General features: G+C 48.5%; 1 protein-coding gene and 1 long non-coding RNA gene across 3 annotated transcripts in view; one reads left to right on the top strand and one right to left on the bottom strand.

Moving 5' to 3' along the window:
• Positions 1-24,333, top strand: part of CLDN14 (claudin 14) — a 36,948-nt gene that overhangs the window by 5,586 nt on the left and 7,029 nt on the right. Inside the window, exon 1 of one of the 2 annotated variants that reach the window (XM_059392329.1) lies at positions 18,849-18,952. The exons of the other annotated variant lie outside the window; for it this stretch is intronic. The gene's annotated coding sequence lies outside the window, so the exon portion shown is untranslated. Of the gene's footprint in view, positions 1-18,848; positions 18,953-24,333 lie in introns of those variants that run through there. 2 annotated transcript variants of the gene reach the window in all.
• On the bottom strand, positions 4,862-18,662 carry LOC132012386 (uncharacterized). Its single transcript, XR_009402603.1, has 4 exons — positions 18,006-18,662; positions 8,667-8,969; positions 8,453-8,539; positions 4,862-5,817 (listed from the first exon to the last, which is right to left on the bottom strand). It is a non-coding gene; the product is annotated as an uncharacterized LOC132012386 (long non-coding RNA).

Here is a 24,333-nt window from a genome sequence, read left to right as displayed (position 1 = left end):
TCGGCTAACTAGTCTCATTGAAGGCCATCTTGGTTTCATCTAGTTTTATCCCTCGAAGAAAGAGCCAATGAGTGCTGGATATTGTGTTACGTGTGCCTTTGCTTGCTGTAAGAGGATATCTGTAGTATGAATTTCTAGCAGGCAGATTGCTGGGTTAAAGAGTATTCACAATTGACATTTTGATAGTTATTCCCAATTCGCTTTCCAAAAAATGACACTAATAGTATGATAGTACAACAAGGAATTTTTTTTTTTTTTTTTTTTTTTTTTGTAGAGAAGTAATTGCCAACTCGGCTATCCGTACATGGAAAACCACCATGCTTTAAGCCTCATTTCCATCAAAGCCAGCTGATTTAGGCTGGGTCAAGCCAGGAAGAAGTTTACATATGCCCTTCTCTCTGCATTTCTCTTATGAAACTGTATATTTAAGATATGAGCAATTCCGAGTGGTTTTTACATTTTCTTTTCACTGTGGCCACCTGAATTTCACTTAGCCCAAGGCCGATTTGTTGTGTGTGTGCATTGTGGAAGGGGAGCAGTTTAGGGGTGCTGGCAAGGGGTCTCTGAGCCTTGCAGAGCTGGTGGGGTCCTGGGGTGAGCTGCAAACTGTGGGCTCAGAGGCTGGGACTCCCTGAGATGTGCTGTTCTTAGGATTTCCTTTCACCTTTCCAGTCATTCCATGTTTCACAGTCAAGATGCCCCTGTTCTTCAGCCCCTTTTGGCCTATGTTGTCCATTAGAAAATTATTAATGGGTTTAATTGGGCCATTGTCCTAGGGTTCCCACCTCTACAGCTGTACTTTCCAAGCTACTTGGGATGAAAGACTACTTTTTAAAAATTTCCAATTTGTTATGAACTAGTACTTTTGTAAAAGACTAGAAATACTGAATTACTAGAAAAATGAAATTAAAAAATACATACAAAATGCAAGTTCAATTTCTTCTTACATTTCACAGACATAAAATGACTTTGTTGTTTTGCTACGAAACTGTTTTGAAATGCTTAATCTCAGTTTCTGTTCTCATCTCATTGGTGATCTGGAACAGTTTGAGTACTGCTCTAATACACTTCTCCAGAAGCTTCTGTGAACTTCCTTTTGGCCCCAAACCTTTATTTTTTTTACTGGGAGAGTGATCTTCACCCAATAGGGGAAATCATCCAGGCTTTCAACCACAGAGGCCTTGGGTCAATTCCCAGCATTAACACCAGGCATGGGCTAAGCTCGGGGTCTAGTCCGATTGACCCGGGTTCCCCCTTCTCACCTGGCCTTTCTCATCATGGCTAGCAGTAATCATGTGTTTAGGGTGCCATGATCTCCTGACTTCAAATTAGAAGACATCATTTTCTTTCCTTCAGATTTTACTTTCTTGATTTAAGTCAAACATCAGCCTTGCTATTATCGTGTCTTCTCTATAACTCACTACAAACAGGAGAAATGTGAAATTTAGGGCTGTGAATAAAAGGGAAGCAATTGCACTTTTCCTATCAAGTCATTCAAACTTTTCAAATCACATTTTAAACAATTTTACACCTTGTGAGATACTTCGGGTAGGTCTTAATACAAGGGAAAAATGAGCAGCAACCCCCCCAAAATGTGAGATTTTTAAGTCTTTTGTCTTTAAAAGAGGCGAACTATTACAATTTTAAGTACTTGGAGAAAAATAGTTTTCAGGTTGCCTTTGAAACCTGAAGCAGCAGATTAGAGCGACATCTAGTGGTCATTACTAATATGTACTGTAGTCCATCCATTATAAAACCAATTTCCCTTTGTTTTGAGCATTTTTTAATCTGGAGCGTAGCTTATAATATATGGTGTATCATAGTTTAAAAGTTTTTTTTCTCACTGATACTTCTTACAGTTTTCTTAAGTTCATCAAAATATGAATGTCCATATGAAACTTTGTAGGACATTCATTCATTCAGTAATATTTATTGAATATTGAATTGTATCTGTATTGTATTGACTTACTGTATGTATTATATTCATTGCGTACATTTTAATTGCATTATATTTCAAAACTCTTCATTGTGATGTATAACGTAGGTCTTTCTCCTTTATGATACATTTATACATTGATATTAATCAGATCTAACTCCCTAAATTTAAAAATCTATTTTTGTCTAGACCCAGTAGTTCTCAACACTGGCTACATATTAAAATCGCCTGCAGAATTTTCTAAGTTCTAACTAGCCAAACCACACTTCTCAGAGATCTGACCTAACAGTATGATAGGTCTAGGGGTGAGGTCTAGGGATGAAGCCCACACATAAAGAATTTTTGCAAGCTTCCAGGTGCCTGGATGGCTCAGTGGGTTAAAGCCTCTACCTTCAGCTCAGCTCATGATCCCAGGGTCCTGGGATCGAGCCCCGCATTGGGCTCTCTGCTCTGCAGGGGGCCTGCTTTCTCCTCTCTCTCTCTGCCTGCCTCTCTGACTACTTGTGATCTCTGTCAAATAAATAAATAAAATTTAAAAAAAAAAAAAGAATTTTTGCAAGCTTCCAAACTTTATTTTTTAAGAATTTATTTATTTATTTGACAGAAAGAGAGAGAGACAGCAAGAGATGGAATACAAGCAAGGGGAGTCAGAGAGGGAGAAGCAGGCTTCTTGGTGAGCAGGGAGCCCAATATGGGGCTCGAACCCAGGACCCTGGGATCATGACCTGACCTGAGCCTAAGGCAGACGTGTAATGACTGAGCCGCCCAGGTGCCCCGAAAGCCGCCCAGGTGCCCCAGCCGCCCAGGTGCCCCGGGACTGACCCCTCGGCATACTACCAGGATGGCATAATGGCTCTTGACCTGGCTAGTGCAGGAGGAGAATGTGATACTGCATCAGACCAAACTTTTAATTTCCATTGTGTTGACTGAGAACTTGTTCCTTCATTCAAGTCAGATGTTTTCAAGATTAAATGGATTTTTTAATAGTTGAGAAACATTCAGTGTTTTGTTTTATAAACAAAGAGTAAACAACTCTTGTTTCTTACAAGAGTTATATTGTTATATATATTTCCTTACATATTATAATTCATATTATAATATGAATGCAAAGAAACTCTACGTATTAAAGGAATCATGGATAACCTTAAAGCCATGATATTCAAGAAAAAAATCCATTCCTGTAGACATCATCATTTAGTGTCTCATCAAATAATGTTACAACTTGCATTTGAGGTTTACACATTCATCCACACAATATTATTTGGAGTAAACACCAAGATGAGATCAGGAATGCCAATGAAGTATGAAACAGTGGCTATGAAATTTACAAGATGTCACAGTAATATAATTGTAACACACCATAATCCTCCCAAGTAATGTCTATCCACTAAGGGGGGAAGAAACATCTAAGGTATCATTTCCTCGGAATATTCTCTTCTTGGCTGAGAGTGAACCCTGTTAATTCCGGGACTGACCCCTTGGCATACTACCAGGATGGCATAATGACTCTTGACCTGGCTAGTGCAGGAGGAGAATGTGATACTGCATCAGACCACAGCAGGGAAAACAATAGTGTTACATGGGAGACAGTGTGGAGAAGAAAGGATCCCATTCATTTCTGGGCCCTACCCCTTGCTAACGTTGTAATCTTGTGCAAGTCAGATCTGTTGTTTCCCCTCAATGCGAACTTGGGGTAACAGCACCGACTTCAGCTTCTGTGGCTACTAGAATTCGTATCTGTAAACCAGAACACATACTGGGCAGCTGCTGTGGTAGTGAGAGCTTACTGTTACTCGTGGTGGTTTATTCTTACTGCTTTTAGCTCATCACAGAAAGTCAAAACGTGGTCTGGCATAGTCGAGGCAGAAAAGGACCATTAACCCCTTCCAGCCTGCTGGTCCGGCCCCCATCGACTGAGGTAGACAAGGTTCAGACATGGGATTCATGTTTAAACAATAGCTGGGCCCCGTTAGGGGTCCTTGGGCTTCATCCATCACTGGGCTTTTTAAATTCATAGAACTCTTTTTTCTATCCAGTGTTCTCTCATGGCTGAGTAACAAAGTCCAAAACTATTCTCACTTTAGTCTTCCTCATCCCCCGAAGAACAACCTTTATCCAGGAACAGGAGTTGGCTGGGAGCCTGCTGTGTGAGCCCTGAAGTAGAGAGAAGCAGGGGTCCTGTAATTCAGGCCCAGGCTGCTGATAAGAGAGATTAACAGAGCGAGCAATAGCCACGGATTGCAATGGCCATGCTTGGGGCTGGGGCAGGAAGGCTGCCACACTGCAGGAAATATGGAAGGAAAGCAGTCAGAAGGCAATTTTCAAGTATGAAGTGTGGGGCACTGAAGTCCATAGGTTCCAACTCAGTTCGCCAGTCTAAGCCCCAAATGTACCAGATTCTACCCCATACCCACACCTTTGTGCATGGTCCTCCCTGAGTCAGATGACGGTGGCCATATCCTGAAAGTCCCAATTATGTTCTGATTGGATCTTAAACTGTTTCTGTCCCTCAAACTAGTGAATCTCAATCACGCTTTTCAGGTTTACGAAAAGAATCATATGGACAGAAACTCTCTGCAGACATGTCAGTATAAGCCTGCAGATCTTCTCACGTTTCATTTTGCTAATACGAGCTGGACAGGTCATGCAAACAGGGGCTAGCCTTAGGGCAAATCTTCCAGCCCGCAGCCAAACTCGTTTTCTTCTTCTTCAAGGCAGAGAAACAAGGTCCAGGCCGGCGTAGGTCATCACCAGGCAGAGAGCGCTCCCATCACTGAGAAAACACGGCGCTGAGTCGCAAGCCTTGGTCTCCCTTGATGAGCTGGGCCACCTTGGGCCACTCAGTTAACTTCTCTGTATTTGTTTTCTCATTATCACATGAGATCTAATAACACCCATCACACAGAGTTTTGTGTGGGTTAAATGAAGCGGTGTAAATGCAACAGCTAGCACAGTGGTGAAGGTTGGGCTATTATTAAAATGTAACGTGGCATCTACTGGAGCATTTTTTTAAATTAAAAAAAATTTTTTTTTCATTTTTGATTTGGCAGACAGATCACAAGTAGGCAGAGAGAGAGAGGAAGGGAAACAGGCTCCCTGCTGAGCAGAGAGCCTGATGTGGGGCTCCATCCCAGGACCCTGGGATCATGAGCTGAAGGCAGAGGCTTTAACCCACTGAGCCACCCAGGCGCCCCCATCTACTGGAGCTTGAAAGCAAACATCAAGAGGACCAGCAATTTACTAGTGAAAGCTGGTTGAATTTTTACAAAGAATAGGAAACAGGTAAGCCAAACGGGAGCTTAAGAAAAGGGATTACATCTCCTTCTTCGAAAATAATGCTTTGGGCCCTGTTGGAGGGGAGGCCGTGGCTGGAGGTATCCCTCCATCCCGAGGCATCACTGGGCTGCAGGAACAGGTCGGACCTCGGCTTAGCTCTCAGCCAGGAAGGAAGGTGTGGGGACGCACGACTCAGCGCTCCCACCATTTCCTTTCATGTGCCTGCCCTCGACTTCTGTCAGACCTGGTGCTGGACTCCTGCATAGGGGCTGTGCGCTAACTTGCAATAAATAGACTAAAAAGGGGGAACTTTGCAACTAAGCCAAGTCAAACACCACTGTGAAAACCTATCCTGAGTTGCCCCGAGGTGTTTCCAAAAGCAAAGCAAACATTATAAATGAACAGCATTCTCTAATTCTCCTCCTTGGGGGAAACCAGTGTAGGAAGACAGGTAGACTCTGTTTGCAGCTGGGACAGGCTTCAGGCTCAACACCGCCCATGGGGTCACTCCAGAGTCCCCCAGATCTTCTCCACCAGCCACCTGATTTTGTGAGACTGTCGTTCCGCACCAGAAGACTATCACGGTCCTTGACGTGACTGGTCACCTAGGAAGCAATAAGCCGTTTTTTGGCTTTGCCCTGGCTGAGTCTGTGAGCTTTAAGTCACTAGTTTGTCCTTGAATCCGCTAGGATATCTAAAATCAATATTTGTTGTCTATATGTCTAGATCCATGACCCTCAGCTTTACCCTGCATAAGAATCCCCCAGAGGGGGCCGGAGCTGGTGGAAAAACATCAACCCCCAGACCCACCTCTTGAAATTCTGGTTCAGTAGGTCTGGGTCAGGGCTCTGGAACCCAGGTTTTAACAAGCAGCCGTGCAGATGCTAATACAGGCAGCCCTCAGGTCCACCCTTAGAACTCAAAACACATATAAAACAGCTTGATTTTATCCCCAGTCGTACTGTGTTAAGATCATACACTGACTCAAACCCCAGTGAGTAATTCTTTCTAGGAACCCAGGCTCATAAAGCAAAATGGCTTCAATCTGACTCATTTGAAGGGAAAACTTCTTGAGGGTTCTCAGCGCTTGGAGTGGGCTGTGAGGCCAGAAACAGGTCTATCAGGGTCTCAGCCTTCGAGAAGCCTAAAATGTAGCTGGGGCGATGGCTTTTGAGTGGAACACCTGCGAACAGGAGAGTCAGGGCGTGGCGGAGGGACGGAGGGACCTCCGCCAGATCACTGCTCCTGGGTCCTGGAAACAGAGGCTATGTCAGTGCAGCCCCAAGGTGCCTGGGAGAGACGGCAGGGGATCCCACGCAATGGACCACACACGTGTGAACTGAGACCTACTGTGTGCCGGTGACACAGCAGACAGACGCGCACAGTGAGTGGAGAGGAACGGTTGGAAGGAGCGAGGACAGGAGCCACGAGACCAGGTGTGGTGGCCGCAGGGCAGAGGAGATACAGGGCGTGGGAACGCATGGGCGGTAGGGGACACACCTTGTGGGGCGGGGGCGGGGGGATGTTGAAAATGGAGGTAGAGGAGTCTGGTCCTAACAACAGGGGTAGAGGGGAATGGATTTCTTTGCGGGGGCATAACGTTCAGAGAAGGGCTGTAAGGCGGGGAACTCCCATGGGTGACGTCCTTGGGATTCCGAGTTCTGGGGACTTCAGTGTGTGCAGAATGAGGGTACGCTATGTTGAACAGTGTCCCCCTCCCCAAACTCATGTCCTTCCTAGATTCCCAGAATGTGACCTTATTTAGAAATAGGGCCATAGAGTTAAGACAAGATCATACCCGAGGAAGGTGACCTCTGAATCCAGTATGACTGGTGTCCTTCTAAGAAGAAGAGAAAAGACACAGACACAGACACAGACACAGACACAGAGGGATGATGAGGGAAGCAGAGATCAGGGTGATGCTTCTGCAACCCAAGGAGGGCCAGTGATTGAGGGCAACCCCCTGAGCCCCCCTGAGGAATCAACCTGCTGACACCTTGATTTGGGACTTGTAGCCTCCTGAGTATCAGAGAACAAATTTCTGTTGTTTGAAGGCATGCAGATTGTGGGTGTTGGCTCCTGCCCCCCTCCCCCAGGAAGCCAGGAAGGGGCGTAGGGGATGGGGCTTGAGGAAGAAGAGAAAGTGAGGGCACCCTCGGGAGTGAAGGATGGCTGGGCAGTGGCTCAGCAGAGGAACCTGAGCAAGGAAGCCGGCAGGAAGCCCTGCCTGCCTCCCTCCAGCCCCATCCACAGAAGACAGGGGGCAAAGTCCTCCCAGGAGGCAGCCTGCAGACAGACGGCTTGCCCCTCGGCGCCCCTGCACATCTTCCTAGTTCCTGTTCCACGCGTTTCCTAAACAGAGATACCACCGCAGCCACATGCTTCGTTCCTAAAGGTTTCTGAGCCTCCTCCGGAAATTAAAGGATTTTTCTGGTTATTAAATGTGTACCAAATGATTGTTAAGAGCAGGTCTTGTTTTTCCATTTAAGTATTGGGTCGTTTCAAAGAGAAAACACAATGCCCCCATTTTCCTCACTAAATTATAGCCCTGGACTTCCCCCTATAAATTCAAAATTGGAGAAGGCTGAGGGCAGAATGGCCCCATTCACACAATAACTCCAAAGGATAGCTTTCCCGCGAGTTGCGGGCTTCTGTGCTCCCCACCCCCAACCCGTGTGTGAAGTCACTTCCCACTCGCCATCATTGATATCATGTCGCTCTGCCTCCTGCCCTCTGTGAAGTTTCCTAAAAAACAACCGTACAAAGGTTTCTCTTCTGTCCTATCAGGGCGGCTCATGCACGTGGAAACTGAAAATTGGTTTCTAAAAACGGGGGGCGGGGGGTGCCTCACCCGTTGGCCGGATTGCAAAAGGACATCCCCGTCTGGGTGGCTGAGTCCAAAAAATATTTCAGTGCTGAGTAAGTCAGTCACTTAGGAGGAAAGGACGTGACCCCGGGACAGGGACTGGGGCTTGGAGAGCGGAGCCCTGGTTGGGTTTCAGCTTCCCGCGAGGACCCCACGGGCACCGAGCCCGCGTGGCACCGGAGGGCGCGGCAAGCCCGGTCCCGCTCCAGAACCAGGGATCCTTGGTCATCTCTGCCTTGGAGCTCAAGGATTCTGCTCCAGGGGCTCCCGCCTGACGGTGGGCTGCCTTGCGGGCCTGTCTTGCCTGTTGCTGTCAGTCTCTTCCAGACACGGCTCATCCTCATAACCCAGCTGGTGAGCTTCAGGGCACATACCTCATCCGAGACTGGAAACCTCATGTTATCCCACCAGCCCGCCGCCAAGCAGCTTCTGCCGTCTGCTGTCCTCCAGGTCTTGGATAACTAAACCCAGACAGGAGATGGAAGACAAAATTCTGGGTAGAAGGAAAAGCGCACGTTCCATCCCTCCGGACCAGAGAGAAGGCATGATTATTATCATGTCATGTTTTTCCCTTTGCTCTCCACTCACCTTTGTCCCTGCGCACAAAGGCATTCCCCCCTTGCCAACAAGGTCACTGCCAGGGGTTGAGACCAAAGACGGACCCCCTTGGAGCCCCATCGCGTCCCTCCGTTTGCTTCAAAGCTACCCTGAAATCGGCAAAGGAAATGGAACCACGAGGCTGCCCCAGCGATTGCGCCCCTGGAATAATTGGAAGCCGCGAGCCGCAGCTCTGGGGTGCGGCTCGGTCCCTCAGCCCTTGCAGGGTGGCTCATGCAGGTGTCCGGAGGTGGCGGGGATCCTGGTGGTGGCCATGAAGGTGACAGCTGGGACCTGCAGGGGGAACAGAGTCGCAGTTACACAGCGATGAAATACGGAGTGACTTCTCGGCGTCGATCCGGCTTCCTGGGCTGAGGGCTTGAAGAGGATTTATGTGACGCCTTTGAAGTTAGCTACTCTCACAGCTCTTGGCCGGCCTGCTTGAGTTTGCGGAAAGATAGGAGTTGTTGGAGATAGGAAAGAGCAATCTGACAGAAGAGAAAAGAAAACAGACTTGGGGCTGCTTCCTTCAGGGAGGCAAAGGCAGCCTGTGTGCCGTGTGTCTCTTTCCTTCGCCCGTCCGGCTTGCTCCTCCAGCCGCGGGAGGCAGCCCTGCGGGACGCTGAGTTTGCTCTTAGGGCTCCAGACCAGGTGACTTCCAGCAGGAAGGGCGAGCAAGGGACGCTTCCCGGAGATGCCCTGCCACCTCCACCTAAATCTGGAGGCATCTGTCCTCAGGAGAAAGGCTTTTAAATGCACTTAGACTTAGATAGAGCACAGTCCTTCGGAAACCCCAATTTTGATGACATGGGGTTTTGGGGTTTTGGTCGTTGTTGTTTGTGTTTTCAGGTTCCTAGGACTGCCAGAAATAAGTGCCACAGATTGAGTGATTTAAAAAACCGAAATTTATTCTCTCAATTTTGGAGGTTAGAAGTCCAAAAGGAAGTTGTCAGCAGGGCCGCGCTCCCTCTGACGGCTCTGGGGGAGGATCCTTCCCTGCGTCTTCCCGCTCCCGGCCGGCCGTTGCAGCAGACCTGCCAGCCCTTGGCGTGTGGCGGCACCGCTCCGGCCTCTGCCCCTGGCGTTACATGGTCTTCCCTCCGCGTGTCTTTTTGGGAAGGACCACCAGCCAGACTGGACCAGTGCCCACCCATACGGCTTCATTTTGCCTTCTTGCCTCTTTAAAGGCGCTGTCTCCAAACCCAGTCACATTCTGAGGTCCTGGGGGCTGGGACTTCAACAGAGGAACTGCAGCCGGGGCATAGGGAAGCCCCCAGTCCCCACGCGGAGGTGACAGATCTCCCATCCAGTCCTGTACTGACTGGCCTTTTCTACCAAGAAGCTATGTTGGTCTTGATACTGATAGGTACCCGGTCGGGGAAGCATGGGCTGGCTTTGCCCTCTGAGCATCCAGTTGATGTCCTTGTGAACGCAAGGGACTGAGAGACGAGGCATAGGAGCTCTCATGTGCGACCAAGCCACTTTGGAGATCCCCCAATGTCTGGTGGGATGCCCACTCCATCCCTGGCCAAGGTGGGCTCCTTCCAGCCATTGACTCCCAGCCAGGCTTTCGGCTACATGCTGTACCTGCTTTGGGGACATGTGAGGATCCCCAGGACACCTGCAGGCCTCAGAGGAGGTGAAGGGAGCCAGGAATCCCGACTTGAGCTCACTCCTCCCACCTTCCTGTGACCATGCTTCACTCCCCGACACCCAGGCATCCCCGTGTGGGGATGGGGTTAACTCCTCCAAGGATCCAAACAGGGAGCAGAAGAAAAGCCCATTTTCTTTGGGTCACCCCCAGAACATTCAGTTTGGCGGAGATCGGCACAAGCAGACATGATCACCGACTTTCCCTTCTTTGGTCTTTCTTATCCTTGCTCACCAGGGCTGGAAAGAACTGAGGCTCCCCTGTTCCTCGGGGCAGAAACTTGTATGCAATGTCTTGAGTTTTCTAGATTATAAGAATTTCAGATATTGAATCTCTAGGCCTCAATCCTTATATGGTGATAGGAGCTAAAGGAATTTCTAAAATTATCTCTGGCCATTCAACGCCTGATTTTTAAGAACACTGACTTGCTGAGAACATAAAATCCTATGTTGAGTATCAAAAGTAGAAAACCTAGTATCTTGCTAGTTTTTCTCCATGTCATGCCTTCCGGGACAGCCGGGAGATCAGCCCTTTCTACCCACAGACCCTCCAGCTCAGCCAGGACTCCTAGGGTGCCCCACCACTCTGTGGAGCTGACCCCAAGACCAGGAGGATAGGACAGAGCCTCTGACCAACAGCTTGCTCTCGAGCCGCCTTCTTTCCTCCTTGGGGGTCAGGAGCAGCTAGTGGCCATCCGGCGATCTCCTCACGGGTAGCAAGACAAAAACCAGCTGACCCAAACACTGGCTCAATATGGATTCTTTCAAGATCAGTTCTTCCCACTCCAGGACCTCGGCTCCTAACTTAAGGGCCAAGAATGTCACCAAGTTCTCCTTGGTTCTAATATGCCCCATCTCTCTCAGCCTAAACAGCTCCCAGCAGAAGGGGGGGAGGCTGTATGCATTTTCTGTAACTGCTATAATAAATCACCACAAATCAGGAGACCCCCCCCAAACCACAGAACTTGATTCTCTCACAGTTCTGGAGGCCAGAAGAGTGAAATCAAGATGTCATCAAGGCTATGTTCCCTGAAGGCTCCAAAGGCTGTAGGGGAGGATCCATTTTTTAACTCTTCCAGCCTCTGGAGGCACTTGGCACCCCATAGCATTCCTTGGTTTGTGGCTGAATCACCCCAGGCTCTGGCTCATCTTTATATGGCCTTCTTCTCGCCTCTCCTCTTGTTCCTCTTCTCCTCTTACAAGGAGAAGCCACTGGATTGACAGCCCCCCCCCCAATCCAGTATGACCTCCTCTTCATTACATCTACAAAGACCTTGCTTCCAAATAAGGCCACAAATCAGGTTCCAGGTGGATATGAGTTTTGGGGTGCAGGGACACTACCCAACCCACTGCAGAGACTCGTGGGTCAGTACTTCCTAATATTGTTCTCACTCTGGTGGTGAAACCCCAAGCACAGAGTGAGTGTTCAGGAAGGGAAAGGTGCCTGCCCGTTCTCCCAAAATGTACCATACTTATCTGAAAGCTGTACAGGTTTTCATAATAGCCTCACACATGCCTTCCAAAGGTAACAGCTCCTGCAAATATTGGCCTGCAGCGTTTGCTCCGGGCTCACCCACGCTCCCCCTTTCTGAAGCAGCCCCCCCTTCCCATGGTCATTTATGCCTATTTGCCTATTTGTTTATACCCTTTCTTGTTCCAAAAGGGATTTCAGGCAGATGGTTTTTATTACCGGGCTAAATGAATACAGCAAGATCCTGTAGCAAATACAGTGTTCTCCGCAAACATAAATTTCCATGAAACCAACATGAAAAAAAAACCCCAAAGCACTTGGAAATTAAAATGATGGTGTTAAGTTTGACATCGGGCTCCTTTCTTATTTTCGTCGACTCTCTGAAACAGAGTGCATTCCTTGCTGCTCTGCGTTTGCAAACTCTGTGTGTTCTTTCTTGTTTTCTGGTTAACCTCTTCGTGGAAGAGGCCTCTGGTCAGGGAGGGAGATTCTGGATCACTAAGAGCTGAAGGTAGAGATTCAAGGGCCTCATTTTAGGGCACACACTTCAGAAGGGAGATTGAGTAAGGTCCGTCAGGGCACATGCAAACGTCACTCTGTGCTTCTCAAACTGAATATTGAGAATATTCCTGTCCCTTCGGAAAGGGGCCTGATGGTGTCTGAGTGTGTCTTGAGAACCCGATTTTCCCATCCACATGCTGCCTGATCCGTGGCAGCTGAGATATTTGTGAACAGTTTCCATCTGGGCCCCAGCAAAGCCGTGCTGGTCACTCAGCCCCAACGAACATTAGCCAGGACCGGAACGAAGAGCAAGGCCTTTCTGAGAATCCTGCTTGAGCCCTGTTCTTGTTCACTCAACAAACCTTGATGGAGCCTTCCGTGCCGGCCTGCAGGGCTCTGCCCTGAGCCCACTTTGCTCATCACCGAGGCCTTTTCCGAAGGCTTGAGAGAGGGCGGGGGCAGCTCCCAGCTGGCAGCCTGTGGAGGAAAGAACTGAAGCTTGGGTTGGAGGCCCAGATTTTTCTAGGACCAGCTGCGAAGACTGGACAGGATGCCTAAACTTGATAACAGATGCCTCACAGAGCCGCCTGTAGGGTTAGATAGTAGTTTGCGCGCAAGCACTCGGTAAATTAGACGGTGTGGGGAACCCAGAGGTGTGGCACCAACGTCATCCGACTGTCTGCGCGTGGGGAGGGTAACAATTAGGAGTCTGGCACAGGTGAGGCCTTTGTTCAGAATGGCAGGCAATCTTCACTGATCCCACCCGGCCGTGGGCTCCCCACCAGGTCCTGCAAAGGGTTGCAAGGCCCACCCGACCTGTACCAGGCTGAGCAGGCCTTCCCACAGTGCCTCCTCGAGGAAAGGAGGACTCACTGCAGGGAGACCCCTGTTTCCCGGCCTTAAATCCTCCAACAGTCCTCCAACCTCCCAGGCGGGCCAGGGTCTGGATCTGGCATTTGGCTCTCAGAATTATCTAGAACAGGGATAAGAGGACAGAGCTGTCCCGGTTCATATCTGAGAACCTTTATCCCAATGAAACTCCTTTCCCGTAAACTAACGAACTCCTCCAAGACCACACGGAATGGGGTGGCCCCACACGGAATGGCAAAGACAAGACACACATCTTATGTGTATGTGTGTGTTTGTTTTTTACTGTGGTAAAATACAAAGAACATCCAACTTACCATTTTGATCATTTTTAAGTGTACAGTTCGGTGGCATCAAGTACATTCACATTGTTATGGAACAATCACCACCGACTGTCTCCAGAACTTGTTCAGCATCAGAAACTCAGTCCCACTAAACACCAACTCCCCGTTCCCCCTCCCCAGGCCCCAGTATCTGTCCTGCTACTTTCTGTCTCTATGAATCAGACTCCTCTAGGGACCGACCTTCCTTAAGTAGAATCATGTAATATTGACTCTTGTGACTGGTTTATTTCACTGAGCATAATGTCTTCAAGGTTCACCTGTGCTGTAGCATGTGTCACAATTTCATTCCTTTCTAAGGCTAAACAATACTCCACTGTTTGGAGGGACCTTATTTTGCTTATTCATTCGTCTGTCAGTGGACATGTGGGCTCTTTCCACCTTTCGGCTACTGTGAATAATGCTGGAATGAAATGGGTGTAGAAATGTCTGTTTGAGTTTCCAATTTCAATTCTTGTGGCCTCTTAGTATTTAAGCCATAATTCTTCCGTGGTCACTACGTATCAGATGATCTCTGGGCACTCGGGCTGTGGTGTTCCTGGTATCTATCTCACCTAACAAGTTAAATCTTCCTGTGTCCACAGTATAAAAGAGCCATTAGCAAATACAAGATCACATTGAAATATGTGTTGCTGAGACTGCGGTCAGCTGCATTAGGGGCACCAGATTAATAAAAGGGAGGTCATGTCTCACAGATGGGTTGTTTAAATTTCAGAAACTTCCCATCTCCTACCAAGAGACCAGCCTTAGCCAACATATCTATGTTCAGACAGCACCAGAGAAGCCCTGCTTGAACTAAAATCTACCTCATCTTCTAGGATAAAAGCATGAATAGGATCCTATTTAATTCATTTCTCCATGGTCTTCCCTGTTAAATACATTTGCCATCAGTTCACTTGTCTATTTCCTACTTGGAAATGTACCCGCTAAATTTTTTCCAACACTCTTTGGAGGTAGACTACAAAGCACTATTAACCCTAGCTATTTCTGTAGGATTCTTTCAAGAAATGGGCAAATGCTGTGATTTACAGTTGATAGGAAATGAGGGGTTCCCCTCGATGCGGTTACATGGCTTCCAGATAATTACTCGGTTTGCCTTTGTTGTCACTTTGTTGCCATTTAACTCAGGGTGAGAGGGTCCTGAGGCAGCCAAGGCAGAAGCTTCAGAAAACAAAGTGTAAGATTAGGACGGCATCTTGCTTTTGCTCTGTATTTGGAAATGAACTTCACTGATACAGCACCTTCTGCTCTATCGATCTAGCCGACATTCAGGTATCAATGCTGCCAGCTGAGACTTCCTGGTCCTAATGAAAATCACAGTCTCATCCCACAGCATAGAAATGGTAAGAAGTACCTGGTGAGCCACAGATACCCCCAGCTGTGATGGGTTGAGTCCTGTCCCCCCAAAAAAGATATGTTTGAGTCCTAATTCTGGTACCTGGGAAGGGCACCTCATTTGGAAATAGGGTCTTTGCAGATACAATCAAGTGAAGACGAGGTCACTGAGCCCTCATTCAATACGTCTGGTGTCCTCATAAGAGGAAAATGCCTGGTGAAGAGAGGGACGCAGAGGCAAGAAGCCAAGTGAAGACAGAAGCAGAGATTGGAGTAAAACAAGCTGCAGGCAGAGCAGGGCTAGGATGGCGAGCCACACTGGAAGCTGGGAGAGGCAAGGAGGGATCCTACCCGGACGCTCTGGAGCGTCGCCTTGCTGCCACCTGGATTTTGGCCTCCTCCAGAATTGAGAGAGTAAATTTCTAGTATCTTTTCTCCCAAATGGCCCCAGGGCCCCTAATTCTGAAGTAGACTGTGGCTGGACCTGATGGTCTGGTATGCACACCACCCCCCCCCCCCCCGCCTCCCCATGAAGGGCCAGTGAGTCCCTGGTCATCCTCAGGAGAGAGACCAGACTGCCCAGTCCTCTAATGGATACATGGATACACACCTGTCCCTGCCCCGCTCAGCCCACTGTGGGGTGGTAAGGATGCGAGGCTGGTTGTTTCCTTGTTGCAACTGGGCTTCTCTTCACCCCCGAGCTGACAGCAGGCAGGCAAGGAGCAGCCTCCACCTCGCCGGTCCCTCTATAGGTTACAACATCATCGATGCCAGGACTCCAGACCAGCCCCTGACCAGCCTGGTGCCCACAAGAGCCCTCTCTGTGAGGGGGCAGCAAAAGCTCTCCTTCAGTGATGGCAGCATGGCAGCTGCCAGCTGATGTTGGGGATGTGATGTATACAGTGATATGAGCCCAGACACTGAGGCCAATCTGCCTGGGTTCAAGTCCTGCCTCTGCCCTTAGAGCTGGGTGACCCTGGGCAGGTCATTTCTCTTCCTGGAGCCTCCATCTCCCCACCCATAAAATGGTATAAATAGTAGTACCTAAAGCAAAGGGCTATTTTAAGGGTTAAGTAAGTAAATATATGTAATGTGCTTAAAACCACAAACAGCACACAATGAGTGCTATGTTAGTGTTTGGTATCATTTTACTATTGTTATTACTGATACGAGGAACCCACCAAGGTCAGACCTCTGCCAAGTTAAAATGAAATCTGAAACAGAGGTTTCCATGGGAGTCTCGTGGCTTCGATTGGATATGCTGTCAATAAATTGAGCAAGGTCAAGCTTTCAATGGCCTTTAGCCCAAGAAGAGAGCCAAGACTCTGCTAACTGCAGACTCAAGTTGCCTGCTTGTGTGTTACTCAAATCAAAAGGAGCCCAAAACAGAAACCCCAAAAACACAGGCCTCCTTCATATATAACCTCCCTTTCATTAAATTGTTCATTCAACAAACTTTTTACCAACTCCCTAATGTCTGTCAGACCTTAGCCCAGCTCTCTGAGAAGTCAGAAAACGAATCAAGCTTCAAACACAAGCTGAGAGAATAAAGGTGATAGAATCGTCCATCATCTGTTGTCCATCCGTCCATCCATCCGTCCATCCATCCGTCCATGCATCCGTCCATGCATCCATCTATCCGTGCATCTGTCCATCCATCTAATCTGAAGTATCTCCTGGCTTCTATCATATCTGCAAGGACAGAAGTCACCAGTCAATGGAGTGACTTTAGGAGTATTAGAAAATGCTCAAAACCTTCCTCTTCCGATCCGCCTTTGTACCCTGACTGGTGTTTGAAATTTCACGATTAAACCTTTATCCTTTAGGCTTAAAAATACCTCCTGGGCGGGATAAAGTGTTAAGAATCCAAGAGTGGGCTTTGATGGCAGGTAGGGGAGACGAGGATGAGGGTCTCGGCTGTTTGGAAAGGAGGGGCCGAGCCCCCAAGCCTAACCTCCCTGTCTGCCGACTGTCGCTCGGGCAGCAGGCTCTGTGTGCCCGCACCCCCCACCCACTGACGGGGCAAGGGCAGTGTCTATCTTGCTCACCAAGCCCCCTGTTGCTCACATAGGTTTGAGCTCAATCAATCAATCAGTCAATAAATTGATGAACCTGTGTCTTCATCCTCTCGCCCAGGAAAGGCTCGTTTGGTCCATCAGGAGCCATAGGCCAGGGCCATGGGCCTCGGAGTTTTCACACTTCAGCCCAGAACAGGAATGAATTGCTTCAGAGAAAATCGATATTAACAAAGGTTTAACAAAAGTCTATAAAGCATAGGGGCGCCTGGGTGGCTCCGTCAGTTAAGCGTCAGCCTTTGGCTCAGGTCATGATCCCAGGGCGGGGATCCTACTGCTCTTTCTCTCTTTCTCTCTCTGTCAAATAAATAAACAAAAGCTTTTTAAAAATGGAAATTTTTAAAAAGTCTACAAAACATAACATTCTGTGCACTTTGTTCTTTGGTAAATGTAGTATTTATAAAAACATAATCTTTTGAAACTATTTGGGGTTCACATTTTGTCTGTCTGTGCAGGGTTTCCCAAATATACAGAATCAGTGCCAAGATATCGAAGACAGTTGTAAATTAAATGTATTACTCGTAGCCAAATCACCCCCAAAGACAAAAGGATAAAAATCATCCCCCCAAACTCCCAGCATAAAATTACAGATGGTGCGGGTGCGTTTTACTGTAGATGATATTCACTGGGCAGAAGAGGTTCGGGTCCTGGGAGGGCTCAGAACTGAAGATGGTTTTGTTTACAACAGTTACTTCTCGAGAAGAGATTTTAAAAAGAAGCTGTGTGGATTTGGTTGTGGGTCAGTTCTCGGTCAGTAATAATGTAACAGACCCGTCTGAACTGCTCCAAGCTCCCAGCGCTTCCACAAGACGCCCTCTGCTCTCACCTTCCCATTGCCAGCGACACGGAGGCCAGACTCTGGTCCCTGCTCAGAGCCATTTGCCCCCGTGGCTGAGCTCCTTCGTTGTCGCTGAGCACCCACCAAAGCCATGCGGACCGAGGACTGCAGTGAAGAGAACACAGGGGCCCAAGTCCCCGCCCTTGGAGCATCATAATGGAATCCGTGAGAAAGGGACAGACACACAAGTCTAGCTAAATTCTGGATCCCAGAACGCCCAGCACAGCCCCGTTCCCTTGGGTGCTGTCCTACCTTCCAGGATTATGCCCAGTCCTCTCAGGCTCTCCAGGCAAATGTCTCATAAATCCCAAGAAAGCCACCTTCTTCTTTTGGCACCGGCTTCAGACTTTGCCTTGTCCCTTATCTCCAACTCAAAGCAAACCGTCCCTCCTTCCACACGGGCCCCACGACCCACCCCGTCCCATACTCTACCGGCAGACATCACCTAACTGCCTATATCTGCAGTTGTGGCTGAAAAAATAAAACGCGGTTGCATGTTGGCCAAAATTCGATGGCTTGTGTCCAGAGCACAGCGGCCTGCAAGTTGAGAAACTCTTGGGTTGCTCAATTTGATAAAAGTCCCAGGCGGCCCGGGAACCACTGCCAGCTGACCGGCCCCGGGGATGGTGGGTGGTCAGGGCCACAGGAGGGGCTGGATCATGGGCAGGCATCGGGCTGTTTGCAGGAGCGACTTGAGTACGGACGCCAAGGAGGAGCGCACAGGCCACGGGCCCGGCGCAGGGAACGCAGGCAGGTGGCCTGGCTGACAGTGGGTGGACCTCGGCGCTCGGCGGGGCAGTCAAGGCTTTCTGCCGGCCGCCCTGGAGAGTCACTGGAGGGTGTTTTAGGGAGGAGATGACTATGTTCAGATATATTGGGCACTTTTCCAAAGTGCAGAAATGACATTTCTGGTTGGTCCTGAATGTCCGCCTTGGCCGGGCTGCCTCCTGTCGTGCACAGGGCAGTTAACCATTCAACCGATAACACCTGTGCCCACGCAGGTCCTTCTCAAAGGGCAAGGTAATACTTTTCTCTCAAATCCTCTGGCCTTGAAGCTTCCAGTTGGTGGAAGAGGGAAGACTGGAGGTGACGGCGTCCCGGAGGAATCGTGGTTCCACACGGGCTGGCCGGGCCAGGGTCTGGAGCAGCCCCACTGACGAGGGACCTGACGAAGCAGATGGAACTCAGAGCCTCTGCATGTGAGTCTGCGGTGAGGCGATGAGTCGGGAGGGTTTGGGGTTGACAGTCCATTGTCTGGGGGTTTTGTGAGGCCCTACCGGCCAGAGCCGTGGCCAGGCAAGTGTTCTCCAGGTGATAGGCAAGAAGGCAGCTGGAGGGGGCCTGGGGACCCCTGGGGGGACCCCAGCAGCCAGAAGTGAGGGCAGCTGGGTTCCTAATGAGCCAGGAAGGTCAAGACCCCGTTCTTGAGTGTTCGGGCAGAACTCTTTCATCACTGGCTGGCCCCGGTCTGGGGGCAAGGACGAAATCTGTTGAGTGTTTCAAGGCAGTGTCGGCTTGAGCTCACTGTCCCTGACCCTTTGCACTGTGACTGGCTTGTTTCTCCTGCAAAGAGGGCCAGGCGGAGCGTCCAGAGTTTCCAGACATTGGAGACTTATCCTCCCCACAACCCGCACCCCTCCCCGCCAACACACACCCACACCCACACACACACACACACACACACACACACACACACACACACACTGCATGGGAGAAGGGGCAGGAAAGTTATAGATCTCTCTTAATAAGGGTAAAACAGGGGGAAATTCCATGCAATCTGATCCGTCAGTTAATCCTTCAACTACCTTGAACCCCACATCCCAACAGCTGCCGTGGTCTTCCCAGGATGGGCGGCCTTCCCGAGGCCTGCTGGGAGGGCCACAGGCAACGTAGAAAAGGATCTGGGATTAGTGCCCTGAGAGGGTCCCCAAACGTGGAGTCACTCAGGACACTGGCTTTTGGCTGCACATTCCCACCGAGACATTTAATTCCTGCAGTTTTCAAGACCAAAAATCTTTTAATCGCTCGGTTTAGTTTTGAAGTCTCGGGAAAATCAGAGAAGAGCTCCGTTGCTGTGTTCTCTGGCGACTCCGTGCCAGCTCTGGGCTCAGTGCGGGTGTCCAGGCTGGCTTGGATGGAGTCAGGAACGGATTTATTCGTGATGACATAAATCTGCAGCACAGGCCTTGCATTCGCCGGGCGTCCTCACTGCACTTACAGGTTTTTACATATATTATCTCAGCATCTTCTAGACAGTTCTGGGAAGCAGCTGTTATGAGGTAGATAGCCAGGTGAGTCATGTAAGGCTGAGCTGTTTGCTCGAATTAGTGAGACTGAAGTCAGCCTCCATTCTTATCTGGCACCATCTGCTTTGCAAAAATCTCTGACAGTTACTGTGTGTCACTTACCAGTTACTGTGTGTCACTTACCCACATCTACAATGGGATGGATGCTTCTTAAGCATCTGCAGAGAAACCTGTCCCAGAAAAAGGGGCGGGGCAAGAAACATAGATTCTTCCTTTGGTACCATGAAAATGTTACTGCAAATATTTGTTTTCTAGATAAAAATCAATACAATTGAAGGCCAATTCTTGTCTTTAAAAAAAAAAAAACTGTTCTCTCGTTTCTATCAGGGAATCTCTTCCATTACACAGAACAAGAAGTCTAAGAGTCTGTTTTCAAGGCTTCTTCCCATGCCTTGTTTTAAAATACAGACGGTCCGTCTGTCCTGCCAGTTCAGGAGTGATTCTTGGCGCTTTGAAACGCAAACATTCCTCCCTCCAGATGATCTTCATACTCCTTATACTGTTTGCGGGGCGAGCGGCCGCCAGGGCCACAGGCTTCTTCCCGGGGCTGCCAACAGCAATAAGGCATCGGGAATTTTCCACTGGGGGCTGTGTGCTGGGAGGGGGCCCAGGGCTTGCTCTCGGAGGGCTTCCGTGTGGGGGACCCTGGAAGGAACAAGGAGCAGCTGGGGCTCAGGCACCTCACCCCTTCTCACTAGGGGCTGGGGGCCCTGCCAGACTCCGGGGGCTTGGAGCAGAGTCTCCAAGAAGAAGCAAGCCACCCAGAGGCAGCTAGCTGTTCGCTCCTGGGCTTGGACGTGCACACCCAATGGCACGCACACCTACAGCTTCCCTGGAACAAGAGGAAAGTGAAAACAGATTTAGAACGACAGGTCTGTTTCCATTGGAGACCCCTCTCGGGCACAGGAGGCCGGCAATAGCTTTGTTTTCCAAAGGCTCCTCCTTGCCAGGCATTTACAGAGGCATCTGGGCTACACTTAAATGAGGAAAAAATAAACATAGGAAACCATATTTTTTTATTCTGCAGCATACTGCAAAAGTGTCTCCTGTTCAACATCTCAATGAGATGTGCTCATGGGCTTAAGGAAAACTCCCCACGTCCAGCTCCTGGCTCTGTCCATAACCAGTAGGACAGGCTTCAAGGGCCTGCCACCTGCCAGGTCCCACAAGACCCCACCCTCAGGAGTGGCCCATGCTTGTTGGATGCACTGCATTATATTTCATTCATCTTGAAATTCGTAATGATTTTTGAACAAGGAACCCCGCATTTTCATTTTGCACTGGCTTCTGGCAATGATGTAGCCCGTCCTGAGAATGAGCAAATGTAACCTATAGTGGCCTGTACTCTTCAGAGAAAACACACAACACGGCCCTTTGTGTGTGTCTGAAGACTAAGCTAGAAACGCCGTGCGCTATTTCATCAGCGGGCTTTTGCCTTAATGAAGACTTCTGCAATCTGGACTTTCATACCTCACTCAATTAACTTCAAATTTCTTTTTTTTAATTTATTTATTTCTTTTCAGCGTAACAGAATTCCTTATTTATGCACCATACCCAGTGCTCCATGTAATACGTGCCCTCCATAATACCCACCACCTGGCTCCCCCTAACTTCAAATTTCTTAAAACGTTTTAGAAACGCATACCTGGAAGTATCACTGGTCTCCCTCCTAGGGCTGAGCCAGTCATATCTTTACTGACGTGAGTGATATTCTTTGGGGCCAAGGACAGGAGATTTGTTCTCAGGGGGCCATCCAGGAAAATACAAATGCCCTATGTTGGCCAAGATTGATACACGACGTGGGCTGAGTACCCAGGAGGGGCTGGGTAAAAGCAGCCTGGGTGGTAAGAACAAACTTATCACCAAACCAAACAAACTTGCTATGCGGGTAGTTGATTGTCCAAGTCCTCGAAAGAATGTTCTGGGCTCATTTGCCCCATCTTGGTCCTCTCTTGAACCCATTACAATCATTCCACCAAAACTGTGTTTACCAGGTTCTACAGTTTCCTTCATGTTGCTGAACCCCACTGAGAAATAACATTTCTCAGTATTCCTTCAGATTGCTTGATTTGTCTGATGACTTGACCTGGCGCATCACTCTCTCCAACATGGATCTCTGTCCTCACTCACTACACTGGGTTGTCTCCCCTCTCGTGGCCACTCCTGTGCCCCATGCTACTGAATCCTCCTCGTCACCCAATCTCTGATGTTAAAGGGTTCCTGAGTCACTGGGCAGGCCCTGCCCTTCCGTGTCCATGGGTGTCATCCAGTCTCATGGCTCTTAATCCCAGGTGTGTGCTGTTGTGTCTCAAATGGCCTTTTCCAATCCAGTCTCTTCCCTGAACTCTGCACATCTTCATCTAACCATGGGTGTCCCCACCTGGGCAGTGATAGCCATCTCAAACTCAACATGTTCAAAACAAGATTCTTTTTGCCCTTCACCCTCCAAACCTGCCCATCCCCTACTGTCTCTACCTTCTCAATAATTGGCAGCTGTGTTCCTCAAGCTGCCTGAGCAGAACCCCTGGGGCTGTGTTTGACTCCCATCTCTCACACCCCACAGCTAACCTGTCGGTGAACCTTGTCAGCCTCACCGACCTCTTTTCAGCACTCACCTTTGTTACTGTTAGCATCGTCAACTGGATCATTACAGGAGTCTGCATTGGTCTCTGATTCAGCCCAGGTGTGATCCTGGACAAGTTACTTTACCTCTCTAAGCCTCAGTTTCCCTATCTGTAAATGGGGACAACAACATGCACATCACAGATTTCTTAAAGGATTAAATAAGATAATGCCAACAGAAGCACGTAGCCTATGTTTGGCATTTTGCAAACAGTACATTTAGCTGTGATTGCTTTACTCTTAGCATTAATAACGAACAGCTTCTGTGCACCTGGGCCCAAAAAGCTAAATTTACAGAGAATGAACATTAAACATCATTTTTAACTATATTTTATTTAGCATTAATAAATCTCAGTCATATTTTTTCATTTGACACCACACTTTTAGTCACTGCAATATATCCCCAGTTCAGTTTCGCAAGCTTATAAAATTCATGGAAGAGTTACCTTATTCATGGAGGCTTCTGGCCCAGCTAGGACAATGTCCTATTGCTTGTTTTCATTTCTGTTTTGACATTAAGGTCCTAAGGGAGGTACCACTGAGCTTTACTGGATTTCCACAGGAAAGCCTGGCAGTCTGGGATCAATGGATTCATACACTTTTCCAATCTGGAGAGGTTGAGTTATTTGATTGCTGTATGGGTTACTTACTGTAGTTGGCACTTGCTCTTGAGTTTCCACAACTACAGTCTTCCAGATTCTTCCTTCTCTGTGTTCTCTAACCTCTCCTTAGATTCTGTCCTCTCCACTTTGGGACATAACGCGAATTACTGCCTTGTTGTTTTCCATGACAAATGTGAAGTGATCAGACTGTGCTCGATGCCTGTTCTGGGAAGGATCCACTTCTCATATTCAGACACGAGCGCTTCTTTTCTACAACGTCCCATGCTGCCATTCAGCTAGTCTCCTGTATTGATTTCCTAGGGCTGCTGTGACAAAGTACCACAAATCGGGTGGCTTAAAAAAACAGAAACTTATTCTCTTACAATTCTGGAGACAGGAGTCTAAAATCAAGAAGTCAGCAAGGTTGGTTCCTTCTGAGGACTGTGAGGAAAACTCTGTTCCATGTCCCTCTCCCAGCTTCTGAGAGTGCTGGCAAATCTCAGAATTTCTTGGCTTGAAGATACATCATTGCAACCTCTGCCTCCTCTGTCATCTGGTGTCCTGCCTATTTTTCTGTGTCTTCACAAGGCCGTCTTGTAATAAGAACACCATTCTTATTGGTTTAGGGGCCTATCCTACTCCAGTATGACTTCACTTAACTAATTATGTCTGCAACAACCTTATTTCCAAATAAAGTCACATTCTGAAGCACTAGATATTAGGACTTCAACATTAGCTTCTTGGGGGAAGCATAATTCAGCCTATAACATCCCTTATACAAAACTTTCCCTTGAAACATATTAACTGTGAGTCATCTAATCATCATTTAACACTTTATTTTTTTTTAAGATTGTATTTATTTATTTGACAGACAGAGATCACAAGTAGGCAGAGAGGCAGGCAGAGAGAGAGGAGAAGCAGGCTCCCTGCTGAGCAGAGAGCCCAATGCGGGGCTCAATCCCAGGACCCTGAGATCATGACCTGAGCTGAAGGCAGAGGCTTAACCCACTGAGTCACCCAGGTGCCCCTCATTTAATACTTTAGACAATA

This window comes from Mustela nigripes, chromosome 2 (genome assembly GCF_022355385.1).
Source record: "Mustela nigripes isolate SB6536 chromosome 2, MUSNIG.SB6536, whole genome shotgun sequence".
NCBI lineage: Eukaryota > Metazoa > Chordata > Mammalia > Carnivora > Mustelidae > Mustela > Mustela nigripes.
The sequence above is the reverse complement of the archived record's forward strand: the minus strand, read 5'-3'. Positions and strand labels throughout refer to the sequence as shown.